General features: G+C 33.9%; 1 pseudogene; it reads right to left on the reverse strand.

Annotated features, from left to right (window-relative positions):
• Positions 1 to 10404: 10404 nt before the first annotated feature.
• LOC120080971 lies at positions 10405 to 12886 on the reverse strand (annotated as a pseudogene).
• Positions 12887 to 13342: the final 456 nt, after the last annotated feature.

Consider the following 13342-nt stretch of genomic DNA (forward strand, 5'->3'; position numbering starts at 1 on the left):
CTGTATAGTAGCCATCGTACAGTTATGAATTTCGTCGAATCTCTTCCGAATCGAACCTCATTTTCTCTAGAAAAGCACCGAAACAATCATAAACAACTCAAAACTTTAACAATACAAATTTGATTGCAAATACTATCCAAAAAAGGGCCCTTACAAACTAAATATATAAAATTAAAATAGTAAAACTAAAATTCAATCCCGAAATTATCCACAATTGCAAACCATCATTCTATACATTCATCACATAAAATCATAGAATGCAAAACCCACCAATAAACTGTTAATTCAATTCTAGAAAAAATAAAATTGGGACAAAAAAAACTGGCTTTGATACCAATTGAAGGAATGGTGAAGTTCTGCAGTGGAAGTGGGGATCGACCCAATTTCAAATTTCACAGAATGAAAAATTTATAGAACAAAATATCCATTGTCCAAAAAATTACAAAATGCAATTGAAGAGGAGAATAGGGTTAGAGAAATAACATAACCTTGAAGAACAATTCCTTCTTGTAAATCCTTGTCTTAACAACGATCAAGATCAATCACGAAAAGAGCTAAGAACAATGTGGACACCACCATAAGAAGTTATATATGTATTCTCCTGGGATGAGAATTTCTGAGGAGCTGTGGGCTTTAAGATTTTGGGAGAGAGGGAAAGTGAAGTTTGAGAGAGGAAAAAGAATCTGTGTGTGGTTCTTAGGATATCCAATTGTAGAGAGCCTTTTCTGTGTAAAAACCCAAAAGAGAAGAAAACCTCAACTCTACCCACTCCCAAACACACATGAAAACAAAGAGAGTAATGGGGAATGGAGTTACAACTCCCTCCCAGTATTAAATTCAAAAAATTAAATAATATATCGAATTACCTTATATATATATATATGACAACAATCATACTATATATTACATATTTAAAGTGTATGTTATATCAAATATAACACATAACCTATAGTTTTATATTGTATCAAATATAATATAACCCATAGTTTTAGTTCTCTCATTATTGCATCATATTTGATATAAATCCCATTTATATTAAATTTTATTATATAAATCCAATTCACATAATTAATATTTGAATCATATTGAAATATTTGTTTCCTCTCAAATAAACTTTATATTATAATGTATCAAAAGCATTATATAATTATATCACATATAATTAATTTTAATTTAATTATATCACATATAATTAATTTTAATTTAATTATATCACATATAATTAATTCCCTTAATTAATTTGAACAATTCAAATTAATTCAAAATTAATTCTCAATAATCCCTGTTGAGCTACAAGGGGGACCTTATGGATTTGTAGATTGAAGCTCCAATGGTACTTGAATAATTAATTAAACTTCTTTAATTAAGTTTAATTAAATTATTCAATATCCATTAACTGTCGGTCACTTTACTATAGATCGACAATTGCACTCTTCACACTACAGATATATTTCTATGTCCATTAGATATAACTAGTCAACGGTGTGATAACCCTTCCCAAATTGCACGTAGGTATAACTGGGTCAAAATTACTGTTTTGCCCATAGTTACATCTAACTCCTTAAGTACCACTGATCCCTCTAATGAACATAAGTCATAGTCTAACTATGACCAAAACCCTCTCGGGTAAGAGAGGGTGTGAGCCACATTGTTCAAGTCCCAGAATTAGCCCTTAAGAGAGCAATTTATCTACTTAGACCGATATTAAGGAAGGAGTAAATTCCATCTTTTGTAGCTGTTAGGTTGTATGTCTTAAAACTCGCACTTTGTAGTGTTAAACATATTCTATTATCAATAAAGATGTAATTGACGTTTATTCAATAAAACTGTTACTGAATATATGAATTGCACTAGTAAACTCAAATCCAATAAAATAAAAGATCCATGACTATTACATGAGTATTTGAACTTTATTTGGAGACAAAATAGTGGATCAAGTTTGAGTAAATAGCCAAAACGGTCTATAGTATATGAATAAGGCTGGGTACCTTATTCTGGTAAAACTATTGGATGCGGCCCACTCTGTAGTTGTTACAATTTGTTGTAAAGTGCTACAAATAGAGTTATCCTGATTCATTCATGTATTGACATGAGGAGTGGAGGTGTCTTATGCAATGAGTTTGCATAAGATCGGACCAAGAATTAAGTCACTCTTTTTTATAGCACTGTTTACTGTTTAAAATTGACTATTTCAAAGCGATGACTTACGTAACTTGACTTTAATCCTGAGCTAAAATGAACTCTTGTTTATTCAGGATTATCCTTAGATTTTTGTGGGTGAGGGTTGGCTCAACAAAGTCGGCTCAATAAGCCTCCCATTTCAGGGGTAAGAACGGGTAGGTAGCTAGGGACATAGGGTGTAAGATGGAATTCACTCTTACCCACTTTTAAGAATAGTAGAGAGGTTGTTCCCGTAAGTGCTGGCTCCAGGTCTTGAATAAGGGGCCCACCCTCTCATTTCCCGAGGGACCCAGTTTTAGTGATTGGATCCACAAACCAATTGTTTTATAGAAGTATCAGTGGGACTTAGAAGCAAGATGTAATATCGGGGGTAAAACATCTTTTGACCCAGCAGTTATTACGAACATCCTGTGAAGGGTTAACTTACTAATAATGGTTATATCGAATGGACACAATATATCTACAATGAGGGGAGAGCAACTATAGGACTTTAGTGGAGTGAGAGTTTAGCCGGTTAATCGTGGATTTGGTCCATGAGGTCCCTCTACTAGCTCATATCAAATTTAAACTTAGAACAATGTGACGAACGAATTTGAAGTGTTCAAATTCAGTTTTTGGAGCAAAATGTTAATATATACAATATAATTAACCTAATTTTTTAATTGTTGAATTAAATATAAAGAGAGAGGAGATAGGAGATATTTAAATAAGATTCAAATTATCAAGATTATGAACAAGGATTCATCTAAATGGGGATAAGTGTTGGATTTAATATTAAATCAAATTAATTAAATTTGTTTAATTAATTATTTAATATTAATTTAATTTAAAAATTGATTATTAGAATTAATTTTGAAATTAAATGAAATTGGTCAAAATTGCATTAAAAGTCAAATTGTTGACTTTGGACTTTGAGAGTCAAACTTTAACCAAGTTAGTGGAAAGATCAAACATTTGTGAGTGGGAAATGCCAACTTTTCTATAGTTAAGTGTTGTCTTCATTTGAAGACACTTGTCCTACTAAATCCTACTTTGAATTAGTGGATTTTTAGTGTCAAATTCTCATCAAACTCGAAGTTGCATGTTTGCATGTAACTGTCTTTAAAAGGGAGTGTTTATTGGTTTTGAAGAACTCTTGGCCATAGTTGGTTTTGATGAGATTATGTGATAATCTCGTCCCTTTTTTCTCTCAAAGCTTTAGTTTTTTTCCTCTCCATATTAGTCACTCACCTGATCCCACCATCCCGTTCTAAGGCCGGAGAATAGTCAGGAAGACTCTTGTAGTGGTCTACAGACCGTTCGTAAGGAGATTGGAGTTGATTTGGAGAAGACTCAAAGACTACATAGGTTGCTTTCTTTCCCCCATTTTTCTTGTTTTATTGCATGCATGTTGATCTTTGCAATTAATCTAATTAGAATACTTTAGATTCGTTTTTCTTCTGCTGCACATGTATTCGTTCCATCAGTAGCTATGCTCCCAACTCCCCAATTAGATGAATCCCCAAAATGGTAGGCTTATTGAGTCAGCAAACTGGCCATTCTCACCCATACAAATCAAAGGACCGCCTTCATAGGCAGAAGTTCACAACTCACTCAGGATTCAGGTCATGTCACCTATGGTCATCCTGGGGAAATGTAAGTCTCTACTAGTAACAGTACTATATAATGAAACTATTGATTTCATGGTCCGGTTTTATACAAATCCCTTTGTATAGAACACCCTCGTTCACATGTCTTTATAGGAATGATTAGGATCAGACCATTTGTGGTACTTTACAACAATTTTAACATCTACAAAGAGGGTCATATCTGTAGTGTCACAAGGATAAAGTATCCAACCTTATCCATCTACTACAGGCCATTTAGGTTATCACTTAAATATGATCCATTTGTATATCCCTACATACATGTTTAAGCTACAAAAGATAACCTTGGATGTTTAGTTTATTGGTTTTGTGGGTTAATGCTACTAAATGATAAATAAAATATCTCATATTTTATTAAACAAATAAAATTGTTTGTACATTATACTTACAAACTATAGGACGCACGAGATTTAGGGCATAAACTCCAACAAGAGCGTATATGCTGCATCAAATGCACAACTACTGCCTTCAAGCGTAACGGGGCAGCATAATTACCTTGTCTTTACGCTATCATTTTAACGACAGATAATAGATGACATATAGCATAAATCTTCACATCCTCATGTTTTCTTCATTCTTTTCTTCTATCCTTTTAATGTTGGGTTTTATATCCTAAAACTCGCAGTTTTTAGAATGATAAACATTTTCTATAATCAATATACTTATTGTTGATTTCATAAATTGTATAAAAGTCTAAATCCAATAAATTAAGACCCATGACTATTGTATGAGTACTTGAACTTTATGTGGAGACACAAGAGTGGATCAGGTTCAAGTTGAAGGAAATCGGATTCACAATTTCCGTGAGCAGTGGAAGCAGACTATTTCAAATTAAAATCATGAATCAACAAAACGGTTATGCAAATATACAGAGAAATTAGAACATGAACATCAAATGTACAGAGGGAAAAACTGTACTAACAAAGGCAGAAGCATCTTCACGCTCTGATGCACGACCCTGATCGAACAACCGCAACCACGAGCACTCAATCTACACGATCGCAACACCGCACAAACATAGCACGAACACTTCACGCTCGTCCCCAACGATCTCCTTGGTCACGAACTCCTCCGCAACAGCGAATGGCCTTCACAACACCAAGAATGGCCTCTGAAAAACCTTGACGATATCGAGTTGAGTCTGACACCACCAAAAAAGCGACCTGGGTATTCTCGGTGTGAGAATCTAGAGGGTGAGCTCTGTTCGGACTTGGTGTGAGGCAGATGAACGGAGGAAACAACGATCGCATACACGACTGGGAAAGTGGTAGAAGTTGGAGACCTATCGTATAGGTCGATGCCCAATCATTTAGATAAAACTATGCGATCGTTTAGCTCTATCGTTTAACTCGATCGATTCTACACGATTCTTTACCTTGGGCCAGCGATTGTCTAGCAAAGCTATGTGATCGTTTAGTAAACACTGCACGATCGTTTAGCTAGCACCTGCACGATCGTTTAGCTCGCCCATGCACGATCGTTTAGCTCGCCCAGCCTTCGTTTAGTAAATCTGTATTTACTCGACGACTTCCATGATTTTCTTCTGTCTGAGAGAAAACTCAAATTCTTTTCAAAATTTTGTAAAAAAAAAAAAAACTTCTTTTTTAAAAAAATGGAAAACCACTTTCCTTTATACTCACGATTACCATGATCCAATAATCGCCCACTACATTTGGTTATTTAAATGAAAAATATTAATTATCTAATAATTAATATTATTATAAATATAAATGATAACCAAATTATTATACTATATTTATAACCTATAGTTTTAATATTTCATCACATGAAACATATAAACCATAGTTCTTTTTCTATTTCATGGTACTTAATGTAAATCTCATTTACATTAATCCTCCACTAGATGTATCTTATACATCATACCGATTATATCATATATAATAAAAATACCTCTTGTTAATTTGAATATTTCAAATCAACACCAAGAACTGATCCTTCAACATGAATCCAAGCTACCAAGGGGACCTCATGAACCTGTAGATCTAAAGCTCCAACGGTACGTGAATAACTGATTAAACTATTTAGTCACGGGATCCACCATCCATTAACTGCCAGGAACTCCACTAAAGACCGATAACTGAACTCTCCTCACTATAGATATATTATGTGTCCAACTTAACCAATCAGCAGTGCGACAACCCTTCACAGATCGCTCGTAAGTACAGCTGGGCCAATAACCGTTATGCCCTTATAGTTACATCTGTCTCCTTAAGTACCACTGATCCCTCTAATGAACATAAATCATAGTCCTACTATGATTGAGTCTTCTATTCCAAAGAGAAGCTGTGGCCACTATGTTCAAGCCTCGGAATCAGCCCTTAAGGGAGCAATCTCTCTACTTATCCCTGCTTCAGGAAAGAAGTGAATTCCATATTGTGGGTTGAGTTCCCAGCTCCTAGATCAGACAAGTCCCCAAAAAGGTAGGCATGTTGAGTTGGCAATCTGGCCACTCTCACCCATACTAATCAAAAGACCGCCCTCGAAGGCAGGAGTTCACAAAACACTCAGGATTGAGGTCGTGTCACCTATGGTCGTTTAGGTGAGATGCAAGTCTCTAGTATTAACGATGTTATATACAAAGTCTAGTCATCTCATGGTCCAGGTCTTATACAAACTCTTTGTCTAGGACACCCCCGCCCCACGTCTCCACACGAATGGTCAGGATCTACCATCTGTAGTAGTTTACAACACTTGCAAACCTCTACAAAACGGGTCGTATCCATAGTGTCACTAGGATCAGGTATCCCATCCTAATCCTTACACTACAGACCGATTTAGGTTATCACTTAAGGCATGATCGACTTGTATATCACATATACATGCTTAAGTTCACATAAGATAACCAAGGAGCTTTGTTTATTCGATATAAGTAAATGCCAAAATTAAATAACACTTATTTTATTCATTGAACAATGTGTATCTGTACAAAACAACGAGACTCCGGGAGAATTAGGACACCAATCCCAACACAAGTAAATAGTCAAAATGATTTATGGTACATGAATAAGGTTGGGTACCTTATTCTAGTAATACTATTGGATGCAGCCTACTCTATAGTTGTTACAAAGAGTTGTAAAGTGCTACATACGATATGATCCTAAATCGTGCATGTTATAAAATAAGGAGTGGGGGCATCCTATGCAATGAATTTGCATAAGATCAGGACCAAGAAATAAGTCACTCTTACTTTATAACATTGTTTACTGTATAAGACAGACTATTTCACCTAGATGACCTAGATAACTCGATCTTAATCTGAGCTAACTATGAACTCCTATTTATTCGGGATTGCCCTTAGATTTTCATAGTTGAGGGTTGGCACAACAACGCCGGCTCAATAAGACTCCCATTTTAGGGGTAAGACTTGATAGATAGCTGGGACATAGGGTGCAAGATAGAGTTCATGCCTACCCGATTTAGGGATGGGAGAAAAGGTTGTTCTGTCAAGTACTGAATCCAGGTCTTGAACTAGGCCCCACCCTCTCACTGGGCTGAGAGAAGTTTGGTTTAGTGCTTGGATCACAAACCAGTTGTTCATTAGAAGATCGGTAGGGACTTGAGGAATTAGAGCGTAATCTCGTGGGGAAAACATATATTTGACCCAACCATTATTACGAACAACATGTGAAGGGTCGACTTGCTGATTATGGTTAAATCATGTGGACATAATATATCTACAGTGAGGGGAGTGCAACTATGGGTTTTAGTGGAGTGACCCATTAGTTAACGAATGAAGATTATTTTGGTCAAATGAGTTTAGCCAATTAATCTCGGATTGTCGGAGCCCATGATCTGTAGGTCCACGAGGTCCCCCTACTAGCTCGTAACAGACTAGCTCTAGAATAACGTGATAAGTTAATTTGAATCATTTAAATTAGAATGAATTAGTAATTATATGAGATATAATTACATGTTTAATTTGAGAATTGAACGGAATAGGAGAATTTATATAATTAAATTAATTAAGTTTTATTTAATAATTAATTTATGAAATTAATTAAAATTTTCAATTTTAAAATCAAAATAGATTTAAATTTTTGAGAGAAAATTGAAAAAGAGAAAACAAAATACACAAATGGAAAAATTGGTTTTTCCGTTATCCATCTTTGAAGTAGCTCACACATAATGCATCTTCTTGGCCTTGTCTTCTCCAAGCATGAGCTGCAACTCATGCAAGCCTCTTCTTTGCATGTTGATCTGCAATATAATGAAGAGATCAAAATGAAAATCGGGCATGCAATGTATAGAGAATTTCAGAGAAAATTCGGGTTGAAGAAAGAGTTCTTCAACAAGATTACTGCAGCGACCATTTCCCCTTCATCCCTTGATTCAAGCTTGTTTTGAGTCCCACAACTCAATCTAGAGCACCAAGAGAATAGTAGGGAAGATCTTGAGGTGGTCTGCAACAAGATTTGGAGAAGATAGCAGCTGGAGAAGGAGCTTTGAAGAAATCTACAAGAGGTATGTCTTAAAACTCACTTGTTTTTCTATAAGAGCGTGCTTTGTATTTTGCCAAAATTAGTGAATTTGAATGCTAAGATGATCCTTGTGCTTCTGCTGTTGCTGATACAATCCTACATTTATCTTGTAATTTCGTTCCAGCAAACATGGGACATATATTAAATTCCTTTTCATAGAAGAAATATAATAGACATTTTGAAGTAAAATGTACCTATCTCCTAGAAATAACTTCATATGTCCCAGTGCTTTAGCTGATACAACCTCCCCGATCCCTACCTTAAAGGTCGCTTCGTCTTCTGTAAGTTGTCTCCAGGAACTAGTTTCCTGAGAGAAAATACAGATATGATTAGCAGCACCTGAATCTATTATCCAGGTCTTTTTATCGTTTTTCACTAAGTATGTTTCGATGACTAGTAAATCACATTTACTCTGTCATTCAAATTTTTCGTTCTCATCTATTAAAACATTAGATTTATAATCGTCTACTAGCTACAAAATTTGTAACCATCAAAATGACAAATCATTCCAACAACACTACAACTTCAAGCCTAAAGGATCACATAAAACAAGATTCTGGTGCAGCAGAATATAGCACAATCATATTCTATTAGGATCCCATTGCTAACAACAATTCGACAATTTTGACCCAAAACTTACCCAACTGATGTAATTGTAACTCTTAGCTAAATTTTTACTAATTCACCCAATAATTTAACAAAAAGGGGTAAAAAACAATGTTAAGTACCTTCATAAACTCATTAGTTAAAAAAATAGTACAAAAATAAGTTTGACCAATGTCAAAATTAACCATTGTATAGCATTCCCAAAATTCATAAAATACAACAAAAAAAATTATACTAATGTTCTTTCTGTGAAAAAAAAAATAAATCTATCAATTTCACCTGTTTTATAATTCATTAAACATATAGGAGCAAACACTTTTAATGTTTTTCGAAGTTGAAACCAATAAGAGGGCTAATACTGTAACGATTATGTTTTGGGTTAAACTTGAAAAGATAATCAAATCATTGAAAAGAAAATTAAAAAGATTTTTGTAACTACGAGAAGACTATCATGAAATTAAAAAAAAAAAAATTAATAATTTTGTTTAAATAGGAATTTGAAATTAGGAGGATAATCAAATCATCCAATTTAAATAAATAAATAGATAAATGATATTTTTAACTAAGGAAGGATCATCACGAAATTTTAACAAAAAAATAAAAAAATATTTTGGCTTAAATTAAAATTTAAACTTAAGACGTAATCAAAGCATCCAAATCAAAGTGAAAAGAATTTTCTTTTAACTAGGATTATCACAAATTTTTTTAAAGAAATAATATTTTGATTTAAATTAATGATTGAAATTAAGAAGATATCAAATCATATAATTAATATATATATATATATATATATATGTCTTAAACTAAGATATGATTATCACGAAATTTTTAGAAAAAATAATAAAGATTTTAGTTTTTGAATTAAATTTTCAAATTAAGATGATAATCAAATCATAAATGAAAATAATGTGGAAAAAAAGAAAAAAATAAAATAAAATAAAAGATGGTCATGAAAAAATTAAAAAGAAAATTATTTTGGCTTTAAATTAAAATTTGAAAGTAAAAGATAATCAAATCGTACAAATAAAATATTTATTATATTTAACCCTCTAATAACATTCATATATTTTTCATCTAATACAACTAAAGTAGGTATTTTTAACATGAAAACACGTGCACATTCAACTACTTTATTATTAGTTTTTTATATCTCTTTTCCAAACATATAGTGACTCCATTAAATAAATTTTTTTGAAAAATGAAAACAAAATAAATTTTAAATTGTTGTTAAAATTTATTGTATTTAAAGTACTTGTTTTTCTTACCATTTCTTGGGTGTTAGATAATTTCTACGAACAGATTGTTGGCCGTTGAAATTATTTAGATGAAGCTTTGAAATTTTTTATTATTTTTTGAAATTTTTAAGAAGAAAAATTGTTTAGAAGTTTCTATTTCTCTCAGGTTTGTGATTAATAAATCATACCACAAAAGGAAGGAAAATTCATTTTTTAGCTCAAATGATAATATATATATTACATCACTCGATTCATTGTGCATAGTGCTTGAACTGCCAATCTTGCAGATAAATTAGTAGCATCGCCCAATCCAAACGACTTTGCAGATACATCGATCGAACAATTTTCCATACCAATGCAAGTCTTTTCCACCAAAAGAGCACTGTTTGTCACATCCCATGAGCCTTTTTTGAATGAACCACATTTTCCCTATGGATTTCCATAGCTAGCAAATTGGATGTCAGAGATGATATGCCCTCCCTGACAAGACAACTCTAACGTACTTCCTTCATTAGCATTTCCACATATTGTTCCTATAGTGATGGTCTGAACTGAGACTTGTTGAGAATTTCCACCAATTTCTTCATACAAAACCAACGTGTTGGTGTCATCCGATAGAAACGATCTTGGAACATGATACCATCTTTGGGAAGGATTCCCACAATTTCCAACGCACTTGCTGGGTCATATGCGCCTCTATAGTCACAGGATGCACTGCAACTATCATTGCCAGCAATGAAAGAAGGCCAAAATCGACCTATGCTTTGTCCATTTACCCAAGCATGACCTTTTCCCATTCCTTGCATGTCCAATGCTATAGGGTCAATTCCTGAAGGTGTCTTAAAGCTTGTTTTGTACCATGTCATTCTCCTGCCAATAGATTTTTTATTTAGTGTGCTCCAATTTGTTCTCTGTGAGAACATTGGGTTGTAAAGTTGCTTCATTTCTCCATTTAATCCAACTTTATAAGACCATAAATTTGATGACAAATCAATTGTGACATTTCCATCTCCAATTAGATAAACGGGACCTCCATCAATTCCAGTTGGCATTGTGTCATAAAATGCATCATAATTTTTTTAATCCTACTGTGGCACTCAAAAGGGTTATGGTGTTGGTTCCGACTTTTAAAAGAATGGGTTTCTCAAATACAAAACTCTGGCCATTGCTTCCCCATTGCGATCCAATGTACCGTCTATTAACAAAGGCATGAAGCACATGACCTTTTGTATTCACTTGGAGAGTTACATTTTGAAGTGAAGATGTTGAATTGCTTTCAACATTCGTCATATACCAAAAGTAGTCACTAAAATCAACTGTGGTTCCTTTTTGTTCCAAAAGAAGGTTTGCATTAAATGTACCTTTTACTTGTAGAGTGTCTTTCATTGGCTCCGAAGCCCAAACCCACGATAGTTGTGCATTTTCCTTCTCATTCTGCACCTTCACAAACATAGATGTTTGAGAATTGATCTTTGCAATGTTGAAAACCTCTTTGTTGTAACAATTAAGAATGCTCACAGACCAAGCTGGTACAAAATACTTTCCATCTACCTGCAAATCTATGGTAGCATCATTGCTTCCATATGTGTTGCTCAAAAAACAAAACATTTCCCCAGTTGTTGGGTTAGAAAATTTCGTTAAAGTAACAAACTACCAATTTTTTTGTTTGAACAGGTGCCATTGGTGAGAATCTTCTCTCCCATTTTTATAGATACATGGAGTTGTTTGAGGTGTCCCCATTTGGGTTAATTCAAGTTTCCATATTCATCAAGTGGGGCATTGTAATCATAAGATGTAGTAATGAATGGACCTCCCGATGTTCTTCCAAAGTTTGTGCCTCCATGATACATGTAATAATTGTTAAACACACCACCAGATTGGAAAAATCTTGCCACAGAAAAAGCTACATCTTCTGCACTTCTATAAGGGTCTTTATCGCCCCATTTCTTGAACCATCCTACCCAATTTTCAGTAAACATTTTTGGGCTCTTAGGATTGTTAGGACTAAAGTTATCACAATAGAATCCATTGCATGTATTAATGATAAGTTGTGGGGCATCACTTTGTTGGCATATGATCCATGGAACACCAATATTGAGAGATTCAGCCATTTGAGCACACCAATTGATATATGTTTTTCCTGCGCTTCCATATGGGGTCATCACGTTTCCATACTCGTTCTCAATTTGAGCTAAGATTATTGCCCTCCTTGTGATGCAAAGAGGTTGGCTTGTTTGCACATATTCACTGTCTTTGTTGTGAAAGTTTACATTTCATTCTTGTAGACCTGATTGTCAGTTCGAAGTTGGATTCCCGGCATATTATGCAACCACAGTGGAAAGCCTCCATAGTTCCACTCGGCACACATGTAAGGACCAATCCTCATTACAACATATAGCCCAACCTCTTGAACGAGCTGGAATAATTTGATAAAGTTTAGATGTCCAAAGAAATCATATTTTCGGTGTTGAGGTTCGTGGCGATCCCAAAAAATGTACGTCTCGATTGCATCAAGCCCACCATCTTTAGCTTTTTGAATAAGATCAGGCCACATTGCTTCGTTGCTGCGTGGATAATGAATTGAACCTGAGAAGATAACATGTCGTTCACCATTGATAATTATGGCATTTGAATCATAGGAGACATTGTCTCCTTTACAAAAAGAAAAGCAAGATAAAGTTGCAAAGAGAGGAAGAACAAGCCATTGAAGGTTAACCATCTTTGATTTTACAACTTTCGATGTTTGGTTTATGTTGCGATCAATGTGTTTATATACAAGGAATCAATGTAAATATGTAATAGTTCTTTCCATCAATCTTCGTACTCTATTTGTTCATGAATTCTAAATATAGAAATAATGTCAGTGAGTTTAGCTGGCCAAACATTATCTGTATGATTTGGTTTAGTGAAATTTGGAAAATACTCTTTTTAGAAAAGAAGGTCAAAAACATTGTTTGACCTTATCTTGAAATAACTTATGACCCAATTAAAAATATTACACCACAATTTTGTTTTTCCCAACAAGGATTTGTTTATTCATTTTCCATTTTTGGTTTGAATTTTAAAGACATCAACTTCATTTGAGTAATAAAGTAAGGCTAATAAATTCAACTTTTTTATTTGTTATTTTTAGATTTTTCATTTTGTGCAATGGGGTTATATAATAAAATAGTAC

This window comes from Benincasa hispida, chromosome 7 (genome assembly GCF_009727055.1).
Source record: "Benincasa hispida cultivar B227 chromosome 7, ASM972705v1, whole genome shotgun sequence".
Taxonomy (NCBI): Eukaryota; Viridiplantae; Streptophyta; class Magnoliopsida; order Cucurbitales; family Cucurbitaceae; genus Benincasa; species Benincasa hispida.